At 35.8% G+C, this 17,519-nt stretch overlaps 1 long non-coding RNA gene across 1 annotated transcript in view; it reads right to left on the reverse strand.

Moving 5' to 3' along the window:
• LOC306654191 overlaps positions 1–17,519 on the reverse strand; it is a 47,432-nt gene that overhangs the window by 17,885 nt on the left and 12,028 nt on the right. The window contains exon 2 of the long non-coding RNA XR_013761904.1: positions 785–1,016. This is a non-coding gene — a long non-coding RNA (uncharacterized lncRNA). The remainder of the gene's footprint in view (positions 1–784; positions 1,017–17,519) is intronic.

The raw sequence follows: 17,519 nt of genomic DNA on the forward strand, positions 1-17,519 counted from the left end.
TATTCACAGCTCCTCAGGGGTTTCCTGGGCAGCAGGAAATTTGCTGTGGGGTGGGGAAAACTGGGATTTAGAGCAAAATGTTTCCCTGAAACATACTGTCTGGGCAGGCTGATTCTGCTGTTGGAAAACACCTCCGTGGCCAGACGCCTCCATTCGTCTATTAAGGGGAGTGTTCCTGTCATATAGACAGAGGCTCTGGCTCCCTCCATCAATTACACCCTGTGCTGCCCATCTGCAGACTTGGCATTTTGCCTGTTGATGAAGTTATAAGTCAGCTGCAATAGAAAACAAGTTGCATCTACTCAAAAGCTCAGAAGTCTCAAAATATGGGTAAGTTTTCCTTATGACTTTGAAAGGCCATTGTGCCTAGAGGCTGGTTCACAATTAAATTATTTAGGAACTTTTCCAGGTCTTTCTCAGAGTTATGGTAAAGACAGGGAAGGAATACTATTTGACGTAGTCTTTTGTGGTAGATGGAGGAAAAATGAACCTGGAATCTTAAGAAATATAGACATTAAATAGGCAGTTAATACAATAGCACCCCCTTATGTACAGGGGGTACCCATCCAGGACCCCCAATGGATGACTAAAACTGTGGGTAGTAGCAAACCCTATATTTACTATTATATTTCTTATACATTTATAACTTTGATAAAGTCAAATTTATAAATTAGGCACAGTAAAAGAATAACGATAGTAATAAAATTGAATGATCAAACCAATATACTGTAATAAATGTTATGTGAATGTAATTTCTCAAAATATTTTATTATACTGTACCCACCCTTCTTGTTGACTCAAGTAACTGAAATTGCAAAAAGAAAAACCATGGGTAAGGGGGCACTACTGGATCCACTTCTTTTCTTGATTTCAGATTTTGTTCTCCATCTCCATTAAGAATTACTCATTTTCTCAAGAATATGTTTAGATATTGGGGATGAGAGGGTCAAAAATTGCCCATTTCCATGTGCAGAGACATCCTATTGACTTCACAAGTATTTTTCTTGATTTCTACTCTGAGGAAACAAATAATAACAAAGCATTACCACATTATCATCAGAACCTGCTAAACAACCTTTGGCACTGCACCGTGGCTCCTGGAGGCCTCAAATTTACAAAGTCATCAACTTACAAGCAAGTGTGGTTCTAAACTCCTTTTAGTAGGTTTTTGCTTCAGTTTTGGTTTCTAGAAATTGAAAATCTTTTTGTAGACACCATGCTATTATTTTGACATTTCATTTTTTAATAATTTTCAACTTAAAAGAATTCTTAAAATGCGCAGTTCCATGATGCCTTTTGCCCAGCTTCCCCTCATGTTAAAATCTATGTAACCACAGAATAGTTATCTGAATCTGGAAATTAACATTGATACAATACTATTAATCTTCAGACTACATTTGAATTTTACCACTGTCCCCCTGATGTACAGAATTGAGCCCCGAACCCACATTGTGTTTGGTTATCACCTCTTAGACTAATTTGAGACTGCTCCTCATAGTCATCATGCTTGGAAGAATGCTGGCTAGTTACTTTTGGAAGATGCCTCAACTTGGGGTTGTCTATGCCTCATAATTAAATTAGGTCACACAGTTTTGTCTAGAATACTGAAGAAGCAACATTGAACCCATATCAGAGCATCCAGTCAGGAGTTACTTAAAGTACTTCACAGAAATATGTCTCTTATTAGTAATGTTAATTTTGATTACTTGGATAAAGGGGTAATCTTCTAGGTTTACCTACTGTAAAGTTATTATTTCTCTTTGAAACATGATTTTTAAAAGCTAAAGTTACAGGATGAGACTGAACAGCCTATGTTTCTATCATAGTACTCATTGTGCACTTCTGGGTGCTGGAAAAGGAGGTAAGACAGGAAAACCAAAATGAGTGTTTACTAAATACTCCTTCCATCTCTGCCACTGTCGTTGCTGCTTTAGACACAGGGTAATGCAGTGACTGAAGGAACAGTTGTTAATCTCTTGATAACAGCATGAGTCAGATCATTCTAGGTGTGTGGTCTTGGACAGCTCGTTAACCTTCTCTTCAATAGCAATGCCATGATACTATTTATCTTGCAGAATTGATGTGAATGATAGAGATTATAAATATAAGAATCCCACATAGGGCCAGGCATATACTAGATACTTAATTTTAAAAGTATTAGACATGTGTGATGGGAGATGAGGTAGATGGACAGCTATCCATAATTATGAACCCTTTGCTAGCTGGTTCATTCATTCTTTGATTCCTTCATTCAAAAAATGTGTAGTGAGTGTCAGGTGCTAACTGTGTAGTTCTTGCCTTCATGGAACCTATACTTTAAAGGAAGGACAAAATCAATAAGCAAACAAAAAATACAGAAAATGTATAAAAGGTGTTTATAAAGTGAAAATAGGCAGAGAACTTATTTTTATGGAGTGGTAGAAGAAACTTCACTTGAGAGGCAACATTTGCAATGAAACCACAAGGATGGCAAAGATTACTCTATACAAAGAGCCGAGAAAAGCAGTTCTAGCAAGGAAACAACAGAGGCATGGTCCCTAAAATGGGAAAGAGGCCAGGATGTTTAAGAAATGGAAGATGAGCCAGACATGGTAGTGCACACCTGTAGTCCCCGCTACTCAGGAGGCCAAGGCCAGAAATTACTTGAGCCCTTGTATTCAAGACCAGTCTGGACAATGTAGCAAGACCCTGTCTCTAAAACAAAACAAGATGACCAGAGTGACTGGAGCAGAGGGAACAACAAGAGTCACTTGTACTTATGAGTCAAAACTATTCTGAAGGTTCATTTGTGTTTATTTTTCTGTTTGCTAATAACTGTCTAAACTTCTCAATTTTAGACATTTTTCTGAGTCATTGAAGTATACCCTCCACTCCACCCTAGCCCTTACATTAATTCCACTCAAACTTGAAAGTGTTGTTTATTCCACAGAGTGAGTTATCCTTTTCTCACTGTGAATAGATTGAATGTGCATACATTTATGGTCTTTCCCTCCCCATATCTTCTATGCCAACTGTGTTCTGTGGACCTAGTAACAATCTTGATAAGGTCCACTTGCTGATTACACAATTTTCTCTGCTTAAGAAAATCCCTAAGCATGCTGCAAACATGGTATTCCTTCAGCACAGAGAGTTAAACTGTGAATACAAGGTTGTCTGGCACCTTAAATATGGTCACGTTACATTAAAAACACATTATACCTGATTCTCTGATGCTTGGAGCAAAGCAGTTATATAAACCTGTTGGAGAATTTTTTGCCAACTAAACAGAAAAGATATCCAGGTTTTGTTAGGGTCTAGTGGCAGAAGTGATCCCTGGTATCACCTGCATGAACCTATTGCCATGTATACCAATGGCTCTTTTGGGTTGGGTAGCAATGACTTGGAAGCTTCATTTTGGATTCTGGTATCTAGCAGCTCTACCTCAAAAACCTCAAATGAAAAAGTCGGAGTCTGCAATTGTAGGCTGAGATGACCATAGTTAAAAAAGATTGATTTTCTATGATTAAGAAAAGCTTGAGTGTGAAATCTGCATAAAGGAATAGAGGATCTCCTCTCCCACCCCAGAGGTTTTCAGTTTTAGAAAGTGGAAAATTAATGGTAGGGGTTGAGCCTCACTCCTCCTTACCCGCAACCCCACAAATCATTTGTTGAAATCCTAACACCTACTGCCTCAGATGGTGACCTCGTTTGGAGTTAGAATCTTTACAGTGGTAATCAAGTTAAATCGAGGCATTAGGGTGGTCTGCAATCCAATATGACTGTTTCCTCTTTTCCATGTAAAAGAAGAAAATTTGAACACAGAGACACATATATAGATGAGACAATATGAAGAGACATAGGGAGAAGACCTGAATCTATAAGCCAAAGACAGAGACTTAAGCAAGTCTTTCCCTCACAGTACTCAAAAGGAACCAACCCTACAAACACTTTCGTTTTGGACTCCTGATCTCTAGTACTACGAGTTATTATATTTTTGTTGTTCAAGCCACCTACTACATGGTAGTTTATTATGCCAGCCCTAGAAGCAAATATAACTGTTTATAATTTGAGGTATAAGGAAAAATCATCTGGCCAGACAATCGAAGGGAAAGGGTCTTTTGTCTGAATCCATCCCTTACCTCCTTATCACTGTGAACCCCCCTAAACTCTAAGCAGTGACTCTCAGTCCTGCCTGCACATTGTTAGGATCTCCTGGGAAAGTTTCCAAAGCAACTTTGAATACCTGGGCACCTCACATTAACTTAAATTAGAATTTATGGGAGTAGAACCTGCAATCTGATTGTTTTCAAAGCTTTCCAGGTAATATTAATGTGCAGATAAGTTTGGAAGTCCTCATATTAGTTCATTGCTGTACCTCAAATTGTGCTCACCACCTCTAACTCCATTCTAGCTGTATTACAGTCACCTAGGACCTTGTTAAAAATCAAGTTCTTCATCCCCACACCAGAACTACTGAATCAGAAACTCTTGAGGTGGGGTGCAAGAATGAATGCTTTAAAAAACCCTCCAAATGATGCTGATGTGTGCTCACATTTGATAAGCATTGGCCTAATGCTCTGATGCTTATGTGTTGTAAGGTTAAGAGAATCTGAAAAGGCATGACCTCTTGCCCTCCCACACACATACACACACACACACACAAAAAAAAAAAAAAAAAAAAAAATCTGCACAAAATTTTGAAGTTAACATCAGAGAATTCACTAGCATCCCTCTGTCTGGTCCTCCCTTTCTAAGTACCCTACATGAAGAATTAGAAACAATAGACCCAATTATACATTTAGGAGAAGATACACAAATGATCAGCAGGTGTATGAAAAAAAATGCTTAACATCACTACTCATCAAGGAAATGTAAATCAAAACCACAACAGGATATTACCTCAGAATGCCTGTTATCAAAAGAACAAAAGATAACACATGCTTGCTGGACAGGATGTAAAAGAAAGGCAAACCTTGCAAACCATTGTTGGGAATGTAAACCACTATAGCCATTATGGAAGAAAGTATAGAGGTCCTCAAAAAGTTAAAAGTAGAATGACCATATGATCCAGCAATCCCACTACTGGGCATATGTCCAAAGGAAATGAAATCATGTGCTGAGGAGGCACCTGTGCTCCCAAGTTCACTACAACACTATGCACAACAGTAAAGAAATGGAAACAACCTAGGGGCCAATCAATGGAAGGGTAGATAAAGAGAATGTTATACACATACATGATAGAATACTATTCAGCCATAAAAATAATCAAATCTTGTTGAGATGGATGGAACTGAAAATCATTATGTAAATAGACAAGCACAGAAAACAAGTACCACATGATCTCACTCATGTATGGAACATAAAAACATTAATAGATGTTCAGGTAGAATTGTAGTTACCAGAAGCTGGGGGAACTAGGGGAGAGGGAAGCATGAGGAAATGTTGACCAATAGGTACTAGTTATATACAGATAGGAGTTAAGTTCTGGTGTGCTATTGCATAGTAGGGTAAACACAGATAACAATAATGTAGTGTATGTTTCAAAAAGCTAGAAGAAAGAATTTTGAATGTTTACATTAGAAAGAAATGGTGGTGTTTCAGGAGATAGATATATTTAATAGAAAATTATACAATATATGCACACACTGAAATATTTCATAATGTCTCCTAATGTATGAAAAATTTGTTTTATTTATCTTTAAAATAAATTTTAATTTTATAAAAGAACTCGAAACTTTCCTCCCTCTGCCTTTAATACACCAAAGCACTCTTTTAGAAAAGGACCTCTTGTCTTTCATTAATGCACAATAAACTTCCATGGGCCTCTCCTCTGCCCCCTCATAGGCCCCTCTCCAGCTAACCCAAGGGCTGCTTGAGTGAAACCTGTGCCTCCCGAGTGTGGTCATCAATCTCCAAGCCGCGGTTTATAGGCCTGTGGCTGAGCTGTGTATTCACTCACCTGATACAAATGGCAATATTTTTCCTAGGCTTACATGAATACAAACAACCCAGCTGTGAAAAGATCAACGCATGTGTCTATCGTGGCCAGTCAAGTGCAAGTTATTTTTTAGCATGGTACAGAAAGAATAGGGCAACTTTTCTCAAATCAGAATCATTTTTATATGAAAGTGACAAAGATGAAAAGTCATGGCAGAGAAGGTTTGTAATTACAATACATCTGTGTCCAATTAGAGTACGTGTTATCATTACTGAGATAGTAGTGATGTATGCCAGTATTAGGGAGAGAAGCCAAAGCCCCAGACATGATAGACTTTGGAGCAGGGCATCGCTGTAGGCAAAAATTAAAGTGAATATTGATAGAGATTATTTATTTATTGAGTGACAGCCCTGTGCCTGGCATATGCCTCCAGGGCTTCCGACCTAAGTTCCACAGACAGGCAGATTGCCTAACCACTAGGTGGTCAGTGCTTGTTTGGTGGGCACACTTAATGAGGTTCCTCATCTGTGTCCAAATGTAAATCAAACTTCTGTGGACTCAAGCTGATTTGTAAAGCCAATGCCAAACTTGAATCCTACTTTTTCGAATGCAAAAATGAAAAAATAAAATAAAGTGTTTGTTCACCTTTAAGAGGTTTGTTAGAAGAGTAATATAAATTATGCCCCTTTCAATGAAGCTGTATTTCAGGCCCTGTTAGGTTTTGGGGGTAAACAGTGTACAGACAGTTTGGGCATCTTCATTTCCTTACATTGTGCCAAGAGTGGTCTCAGCTAAAATAAGCTGAAAGAGATTTGATGTTCCTGGTTGAGCTTTGCTAATTTGAAGTATGAAAGCCCTGAAAACTTCTATCTAATAAAGAGGGAGGTTTTGTATTCATACATGCATATGCACACACACAGAAATTTGTTTTATTACATGAAGTTCTTAACTCTAACCATCATCCTTTGACCCTCAAATCTCCCATATGGAAAAGAAACATAATATTTGTTATTTTTCTATCTCACAAACTATAAAATAAATTTTAATCTCCAAAGCTAGTACGGGAAAGAAAAACGAAGAGTCACATGATTGAAAGTCCATATTATGGTGTGAGATTCAAATGCCTGAATGTGACAGCAAGTTGATTCATATTGGATTTTTGTATATTCTGGAGCATGTAATGAGTTATTGATCTGTGATAAACTAAGCTGACATTTTTGTAACCAGTAAACTCTCAGTATATCCAGTAAATGTGGGTTTCAATAATGGACTTTTATGAGCAGGTCACAGATAGTTTTCCTACAGAGTTGCAAACAATTGTTGCAAGAAGGAACATACATACACATATTTACAACTGTGGATGCATGTTTACACTGTTTAATTTCTCTCCTCCAGCCAGTAAGACGTATGTTTTTCATTAACACAAAAGAAGTCTCTTCACTTCTAATATGCTTTCTTCACTTATATTGATGTTGGCTTAAGGAGGTTATCTGAAATCCACTTTTCCCATGTGTTCGTTTTTGATCCAGTGTTTCCTTAGATGATCTAGACTTCAAGTCCCTAAGATTCTATTATCTACCCTACATGTTGGTTGGAAGTTCTGCCATCCCTACCTATACCCAAAAATCAATGGTGTCTCACCCTGACATTTTGAGGGTCTCCTGACCAGTGTGTCTCTTGCTGAGTTCAACCAGGATGTAAGACTGGGGATTTTCTTAGCCTCAAGCAGTTCAGGCTTTGCCCTTTGAGATAGCAACTCTCAGCAGTTATTTCTAGGACTAAGGGTTAGGGTCAGGTGTGATAGTTTCTCTGTGGTGGTATCTCTGCTGGGAAAATGTGCCTAGTCACTACCCTTGCTGCCAAAGATGGAGAAAGGATGTTGTACATCATAGGACCTCACATCGGCTATGCAGATCTTGGCATCCAAGTGCTGTGAAGGGTCCCTCACCAGCAGCCCTGCTCTGTGAAAATTATTATTTGCATTTTGTAGATAGAAAACTGAGGCTCCAAGAGTCCAGTTCTATCAGGGCATGATGTTGCATACCTGTAATCACAGGTTCTCAAGAGACTGAGACAGAAGGAGCACACATTGCAGGCCAGCCTGAGAAACTTAGCAGACCCTGTCTCAAAAATAAAACAAAAACAAAAATCAAGAACTCAGTTCATCTAGGTCACATAGGTGGTGATAGAGGTGGCACGTGGCACCTCTGCTCTAGGTGCTGGATGCACATGTCACACACAATACTGTTGATAACAGTACCTTTCTCATAGATTTGTTATGAAGTATGTAATCAAGTATTCGAATTGATAGTAACTCAATACATGGAAATCATCACAATTGTCATCATTGTTGTTGTCACCTTCACTTATAATCATCACCAACACCTTGTGCTTCCTGCATGGGCCCATATTGTGTGATGGTATGATTGACCCACATAGGTGTCCAATAAGTTTTTCTAAAATTATAAAATAGGGGAAAGGATGTATTTACTGCTCTTCTCATCACCTCTCTAGGCAGGTATCAGTCTCAAAGAACATACTAGGATGTGTCAGCTATATCTCTCCTGCTCAGGGAGGGCAAGGGCTATGCCATCTGTGAATCTGTAGGAAGCAGGGAGCAGAACAAAGAGACCTGAAGATCTCTCCTCACTGCCAGAGCAGAGAATCACAGGAGGGTTGTATCTGTTCACAGGGACATCCCAACATGCATTCTGGGTTTAGCAGTTTTCCATCTTTTCTAACAAGTGCAAGCCCTGCCTTGCTTTCCTCTCTGAACTCCTGCATGAACTTCTCAGGACACCGAAAGGGCTCAAAACAATGGCAAATGCTCTAGTTTACCCGTTGCTTCTTCTACTCTCCCACTAGCAAAAGCTGTGGCATTTTTTTTTTTCCCCTCACTGGTTTATTATTGGCTAATATTCATTGAATTCTAAGTTTTACCCTATTTTTATTTCTAATAATAGTCCAATAAACTCTATTTGTTAGAATTCAGCTGATTGTTTCGTTTTCGATTGTCCTTTATAGTCTGTTTCAAAGTCTTTCTTCCTTTATAGAGAAGTTCCAATGATTCGAAATTAATTCAAATTCATCTAATTCCATCACTGATGAAACCTTCCTTATTCTTCCATCTCCACCTAATAGCACTCTCCCCTTAGGCAAGCATCCTTGGCACATAAAACATCAGTCCACTTATGACTCAGTACTTCTGAGGCATGGTACTATTTGGTGGAAAGTACACTGAGTGTCAAGAGATTTGGTTTCCATTCCCACCTAGTGCTTACCTAATTCACTAAGGTCAGAGGATCCTTAACTTCTCAGGGCCTCAGTTTTCCCATCAATAAAATAGGAGAGCTGGCTATAGGTGATCATTGAATCCATCCCATTCGAAGTCTGTTGTGTCCAAAGCCACTTGATCTTTAAAGCATGCTTGTAAGAAATGTGTTAAAGGATTAAGCATTCACTTTTCATTTCTCCTCAAAATGACTATTTCCTATTATTACAATATGGGTTTAGTGAGATCCCTTTGGGGTTAGATATTTTTTTGAATAATCCATGGAATTTAATATTTGAACAGTACTCACAGTGAAGTTGAGAAGGTCAGTAAACAGTGAAATGCAAGCTATTTTAGATGTTATATCACTATTGTTAAGTAACAGAGAGACAAGATGAGAAAATGAGAAAAAGATGGCCAGTACAAGCTAAGGTATTATTTAATAGGACAAAATGATCAAACTTTCCAATGGCAAGAACAAAATTTTATAAATGCCTTTTTCTGCTACTGCAAAACCTCTCGCAATAAAAATAAAACTCTCTTAAGACTTCTTTAAGACATGGCTCCTAAAATCTTCCTACCAGCAAAACTTCTCAGGAGGGAAATGAAAAGTTTTTGGTTTTTTTTTTTTTTTTATATGGATGGAACCTGAAAATGTGGATTCACTAAATGAGAAACATTTATAAACTTGATTATTTCCTTCATGTCTGGAAATCACCTGTTACTTTTTTCCTTCCCTCATTTTTTATTTGTTCTAACTAACCCACATATATGAAACAAATACATGGCACACAGGCATCCAGTCCCTCTTGTCATATCCATGGCAGGCATAAATAATCCATCTTGCTACTCTTTCCCCATGAGGCCTGCTACAGCCTCAGCATCTTTCCTCAATGCAGCATCTCACGCAGTCACTGTCTGAGTTGACACAATATACTACACTTACTTGCCTCCCTTAAACTAGAGGTGAAAGTTGGTATGTTTTTCTGAGCACTGCCATAACCTTCTGCCACCACCCCAAGTAGTTGTTATAACATTCTCTATTGTATTATTCAATAAACTTAAATGTAATAGGGCTGTCAGAGCAAAGGCAAGTACAAGGGAAGCAACCGATTATAAAAGGGAGGACATAAAAAGAAGCATTATCCACAAATTGCATTTTATCCTAATTGTAACACAGTTTACTGACATCTGCTCTGTGTAGAGTCCAGTGAAGATAAGAAGGGCAAGCCAGTGCTCACCTTTCAAAGACTTAATTCACTTATATTATTGCACATTGCTCAATGAGAACCTATATTTCACCTCTGAAACTAACCCCTATATAATTATAGAATCTACATAAAAGAGCAAAAGAACTAATATTTGTTGCGAACCTACCATGTGCCAAGCATTGTGCTGTGTTTTGCTCGTGCTATGTCATTGCAGACTTTACCAATCCTATGAAGATTGATATCCTCATTTTATATATGAGGAAATTAAAACTCATCAAGTTAAAGTAACTTTTCCAAGGTCAAGTAACTATTTATGGAGTGGAGTTGGAATATAAACCCGATTTTGTCTATAAGCAATGCTCTTTCCTCTGTGTGAAATTGTTTTTTTTTAAAAAAAAATCTTTTTAGATGTTGATAGACCTTTATTTTATTGATTTATTTATATGTGGTGCTCAAGATCAAACCCAGTGCCTCACACATGCTAGGTAAGCACTCCACCACTGAGCCACAACCCCAGACCCACCAAATTGTTTTTTAAAAGTACTTTAGACATTTGGCATTCTGTTTAACAGATCAGCAAATTAAATCCTGGAAACATAAGCTACTAGCAACAAGTGCAGGTTAGACATGAATGTTGTTCCTTCACATCAATGCCTAGATGTTTACATTAAAATGCCCATTTGCATTTAGTATCAATTCAGTCTCAAAGGAAGGGAAATAGTTTGGGAGAAATGAAAACAAAGGAAAAGGAAGAAAATGTAGTTCAAAATATTCACTTTCCTCACTAAGATCAAGAACATGGAAAGGATGTTCCTTTTCTCTCTTACTTTTTGACACCTACTAGGAGTTCTAGCTAATACAAGATGAAAAAAAGAAAAAAAAAAAGTCTTTGTTCAAAAATGATATGGTTGTCTATGCAGAAATTGAGAAAAATAATTGACAAAAAAACTAGAAATTATAAGCAAGATTTCTGTATGCAAGGTTAATAGACAAAAGTCAATCACTATAAGCCAGCAATGACCAAATGGAATTTAAGCTTCTTCTTATCTAGCACCCCCCAAAATAAAATAGTTAGGTACAAATATACAACATATATACAAGACCTGTATGAAGAAACCTTAAAACTATAATGAAAGGAATCAAAATAGAACTAAATAAATGAAGAGATATCCCATGTTCATGAATAAGAAGACTCTATTGCAAGGCCTCAGTTCTTGCCAACAAAATCTATAAATTCAAAGTAATTAAAATTGTGACAAGCTATCTTATGGATATTGACAAACTGATTCTAAAGGTTTTATGAAGAGGCAAAAGATTCAGGATAGCCAACACTGTATTAAAGAAGAAGAACAAAGTTGGAGGACTGACATCAAGACATACTACTCTAAGGATACAGTAATGAAGACAATGTATTCTTGGCAACATAATAGACAGATAGATTAATGGAACAGAATAGAGAGCCCAGAAAGAGACCTTATAAAATATAGTCAACTGATCTTTGAAAAAGGAGCAAAGGCAATATAGTAGAAAAATACAGCTTTTTAACAAATGGTGTTGGCACAACTGGACATCCACAAGCAAAAAAGAAGGGAAAAAAAATAAAGAAATGAATCTAAATACAGATCTTACACCTTTGATAAAAATTAACTCAAAATGAATCATGAACTTAAATGTAAAATGCAAAATGAAACTCCTAGAAGATAACAGGGAAAAATCTAGATTATCTTGGTTTTGCAATCTTTATTTAGATACAGCACCACAGTGACTTTCCCAGAAATAAATAATTGATAAGCTGGACCTTATTAAAATTAAAAGTTCCTACTCTGTAAAAGATATAGTCAAAAGAATGACAATTCAGATCACAGACTGGGAGAAAATATTTGCAAAAGACTTTTCTAATAAAAATTATTATCCCAAATATATTACGGACTCTTAAAACTCAGTTATCAGAAACAAATGACTGATTTTAAAGAGTACTTTAACAGACATCTTACCAAAGAAGGCATATAGCTGGTAAATAAGCATGTGAAAAAAATGCTCTACATTGTTAGTCATCCACAGAAATGCAACTTAAAATTACAAGCTACAACTGGACATCTGTTGGAATGACCAAAATTCAGAACATCCATAACACCAAATGTTGGTGAGGATGTGGAGTAACTGGAGCTTTCATTCACTTTTGGCAGTTATGAAAAACGAACAGCCACTTTGGAAAACATTTTGGTGATTTCTTACTAAACTAAACATACTCTATGATATAGCAGTCACTCCTTTGTGTTCATCCAAAGGAACTGAAAATTTATGTCAGCACAAAAACATCCACATGGATATGTTTACAGTTCTGTTCATAATTGCCAAAACTTAGAAGCAACCAGGATGTTTTTCAGCAGATGAATAGATAAACTATGATAAACCCAGACAATGAAATATCATTCAGCACCAGAATGAAATCAGCTATCAAGCCATGAAATGACATGAAGGAAACTCCAATGCATATTACTAAGTGAAACAAGCCAGTTTGAAAAGGCTACGTACTGTGTGATTCCAACTATATAATATTTGTTAAAAGCAAAAGCTATCAAGATAGTAAAAAGATCAGTGGCATAGCTTTCCTATGTTCACATATGAATACATGACCAGTATAACTCCACATCATGTACAAGCACAAAAATGGGAAGTTGTACTCCATGTATGTATGATAGGTCAAAATACAGTGTACTGTCTTTTTAAAAAAGATCAGTGCCAGAAGTTAGCAGGGAGAATGAGAAGCACAAATAAGTGACGTATGGAGTACTTTTTAAGGCAATGAAATTATGCTGTAGAATACTATAATAGTAGACACATATCAAGAAGAATTTGTCAACCCACAGAAAATATGCCAGCAGTAGACATTAATGTACATGCAATGTATATGTGTATTTGAAGAAGAGGATAGATAGAAAGATTTTGAATATAGTTCTATGTGCAAACGAATTTATTTAGAGCAAAAATACTTTTAGTTCCAATTTTCATATACAACCTTTTCAAAAAAAAATCACATGACCTACTGGAAATGATCCTCCAAAAGATTTTCCAAATTCTAAACCAGGTTGTTAATCAAGTATTTAATGTTTACTCTGGTTAGCCCATTAACTTTAGATAGCTGTAATTTATGGCATGGTAGAATTGTATTTTTATAGACTATACATTCATTTGATAGTACTTCAGAGCCTTTTGTATAATCAATAAAAATATTTTCATACATTTTTATGGGACATGAAATATAATTTTGCTATTTAAAGTAAATATAAAGGTGCACATTTGCTTATTTAAATTTACAACATAGTCTATAACTATGATTTATGTTATAATATCAATAACATAACACATTTATGTCAGATGTGCAACTTTCATGTATATCAATATTCCTGCAGAAAAAAGATACCATCATGTAGTTACCTACTTTATCACAATTTCTAGAAATTCCTACAGGAGAAAATGATGCCTATGAAAGATGGCTCCTACTATTTGAATTTACATTTCCATAAAGGAAAGGAGAAAATTAATGCAGTAATCTAGATAATTATAGCAAAAGAAACCACACACACACACACACACACACACACAAATCCCCAAGGGGATGTAGCTCAATGGTAGAGGACTTGCCTAGCATGCACAAGGCCCTGGGTTCAATCTTTAATACTGAAAAACAAAAACAAAACTCTCCCTGAGCTGGGCATGGTGGCTGTAATCACAGCAGTTTGGGAGGCTGAAACAGGAGGATCGTTAGTTTAAAGACAGCTTCTGCAACTTAGGGAGGCTGAGCAACTCAGTGAGTCCCTTTCTCTAAATAAAATATAAAAAGGGCTAGAGATGTGGCTCAGTGGTTAAGTGCCCCTGGGTTTAATCCCCAGTACAATAAAAAAAAAAAAAAGAAAGAAAAATAAAGCACCCTCAAACCTCCCTGAACTATTGGTTCCAATCAATAACAGATTAAAATCATGACTGGGTCCAGTGCTAAATAATGGCCCACTTCCTTCTCTTTTCAGGGCCAGGGGAGATGAGAAGTTTATGTATACATGTACATTAGAATATTTTGAAAAGCTTCATAAGATTTTAGGTTTTCTTAATAAGGATTAAGTTTTTCCATTAATAGAATTAATTATTGCTCCATGAAAGAAGAAAATCTTCTCACAGTACACAAAGTGTACAGAAGGAAGACATTTTAACATTTTGATTTATACCCTTACACACACACACACACACACACACACACACACACTCACACACACCCCTCATTTGACTGTTTCTCAAAAATAGAAGCTTATAAAATAAGCCCTTCTATAACTTATCTTTCTTAGTATACAGTGGATGTCCTTTTATGCACAAATGTTAATATATATCATTATTTTAAATAGTTTAAATACATACCATCACTTTAACCGTTGAGGTTTTTACTGGCCACTTTATTGAATATAAATGATAATTCATTGTTTTGATTTGCATTTTGATTACTATTATAGTTGATATATTTTTACAGGTTCCTTGGTTGAATTATACATTATTTATCCAATTCATTTATTAGCATGTCTGAATTTTTTTCTTATTGAAATTCACTGTATATATTAAGAGAATTTGTCCTTTCAAATGTGACAGAAGGAACTTAGACCTTTATCTCACATCACATAAAAATTTAACTCAAAATTGATCACAGACCTATATGTAAAAGCTGAAACTATAATGCTCTTAGAAGAGGAAATAGGAGTAAAACCTCATGATCCTGGATTAGGCAGCTACTTCTTAAATATGACATCAAAAGTGCAAACAACAACCAAGTAGATGAATTGGACTTCAGATGGAAAGCTTTGGTGCTTAAAAGAACACCATCAAGGAAGTGCAAATAACAGACTCCATTTTACAGTGGTGCTGACTGAGACCCAAGTTGAGGATCCCAATTCCAATCCTGACTTACCTGTTTCCAGCCAATGCTGCCGAGCAGATCCACAACCTCCTTGAAAGGATAAAGTGAAAGATTTGTGAAAGTTATGGGCACTGAGGGCAAATGCTGCTAGTGAGTGGTTTAGTTTTAATTACCAAAAAAAAAAAAACAAAACAGCCCATTTATATAACTTTAAATTTAAAAACTCTATTTATATGTATATACATATATATACATACATGTGTATATGTATATGCATATATACAGATATATAATTTTTAAAAGGTAATATAGGCACATGGTTCCAAAAAATCAAAATTGTATAAGGAGAAACACACTGAGAACTATGGTTCCCACACTCTGTCTCACCCTCCACCAGGTCCCTCTCCATCATCAATAGTTACTTTACTTGTTCTTTATTCATCTTTTAATGCATTTATAAATAAATATAAATACATAGTCTTATTTTTCTCTTTCTTACACAAAATGTGCATAAGATATGTATTGTTCTATACCTTCTTTCTCTGAACAGTACAGATTGGAGATCTTTCAAATAAGAAAAGGAGAGAGAGAAAAAAGAAAAGGAAAGGATAAAAAGATAAAATGCATAAAAAATCCACAAAGTGAGAAAGTCCTTGGAAAGAATATATCTTATTAACCACTTGTATATATGATATATAAAGACCTCAATAAAATTACAAATAATCGAACTATAAAATACAATTAGAACAAACATTTCTTCAAAGAAGATATACAAAAGGTCAATAAGCACATGAAAAGATGATCAACATCTTCAGTCACTAGGGAAATGCAAACCTCTACCACAAAGTGATACCACATCGCATCTAATAACATGGTTCTAATCAAACAACAGACAATAACAAGTACTGGTGAAGGTGTGAAGAAATTAAGATCCTCATATGTTTGACAGTTCTTTAAAAAGTTAAATATATAAGGCTATCACAGAAATTCCACTTACAGGTATGTAGCCAGAAAACAAAAACATATCCATTCAAATGCTTGTCTACAAATATTCATAGTAGCATTATTTATAATAACCAAAAATTGGAAACAATTCAAGTGACCATCAACTGATGAATGGATAAACAAAATATGATATGTCCATTCAAAGCAATGTTATTTAACCATAAAAAGAATGAAGTGGCTGGGGATGTAGTTTACTGGTGGAGTGCTTGGCTGGCATGCATAAAATCGTGGGTTCAATTGGCAGTACTGAAAATTTAAAAATTAAAAAGAAAGAATGAACTTATATAAGATGCAACACGGATGAACCTTAAAAAATATTATGCTGCATGGAAGGAGCCAGACACAAAAACCACGTACTATATGATTCAGTTTACATGAAATGTCCAGAATAGGCAACTCTATTAAGATAGAAAATAGATTAGAGGTTGCCAGGGGCAGGGGAAAGGAGGAATGAGGAGCGATTGCTAATGGATGTGGGGTTTCTTTTTGGGGGGTGTTAAAAAGGCATGGCACTCCCACGTGGTGATGGATGTCAACTCTATATAAAACAAAAAACATTGAACAGTAGTTTAAAAGAGTTAAATTTTTGATAAATGAATAAATCTCAGCATAGCATTTATGGTGAAAAAAAGGTTAGTCTTTTTGTTCTTATGTTGCAAATAGCTTCTACTTGGTGATGGAACATTCATTTATTGTGGTTTTTAATTACGTATAAATTTTTATAATTTATAGTAAAATATCAACTTTTTCTCTATGATTTTTGGATTTGTTTCATATTTAGGAAGTCCTTTCTCTAGTTTTGTGGAAATATTCATTTGCCTTTTCTTACGATCTCTTTTTAAGATTTAGATACTTGATTCATTAGGAACTTTTTTAGTGAGCAATGATACATGAACTAGAATTTCAGCTTTTTTTCCTCAGATAGATAGACAGTTGTCTCAACTTGGTTATTTAATAATTTATCCTTTCCCTGTTGGTTGAAGTGCCATCATAATTATATTTTAATTTGCCACATATACCTGTGTCTGTGTGATTTTTTTTTTTCTGTTCCACTGAGTTGGTTGCTTTTTCTTGAATTACTACAGCACAGTTTTGATTGTTGTTGCTTGAAAATACATGTAATTATATGGAATAAGAAAGAATTGCTTTCTTTGCCCAGAACTTTTCAAACTAGTGCTACATTAAAATACTAGATGTTGTTTAAAGCAGTCTTTT

The sequence above is a fragment of the Sciurus vulgaris genome, assembly GCF_902686455.1.
Source record: "Sciurus vulgaris genome assembly, chromosome: 2".
In the NCBI taxonomy this organism is placed as follows: Eukaryota; Metazoa; Chordata; class Mammalia; order Rodentia; family Sciuridae; genus Sciurus; species Sciurus vulgaris.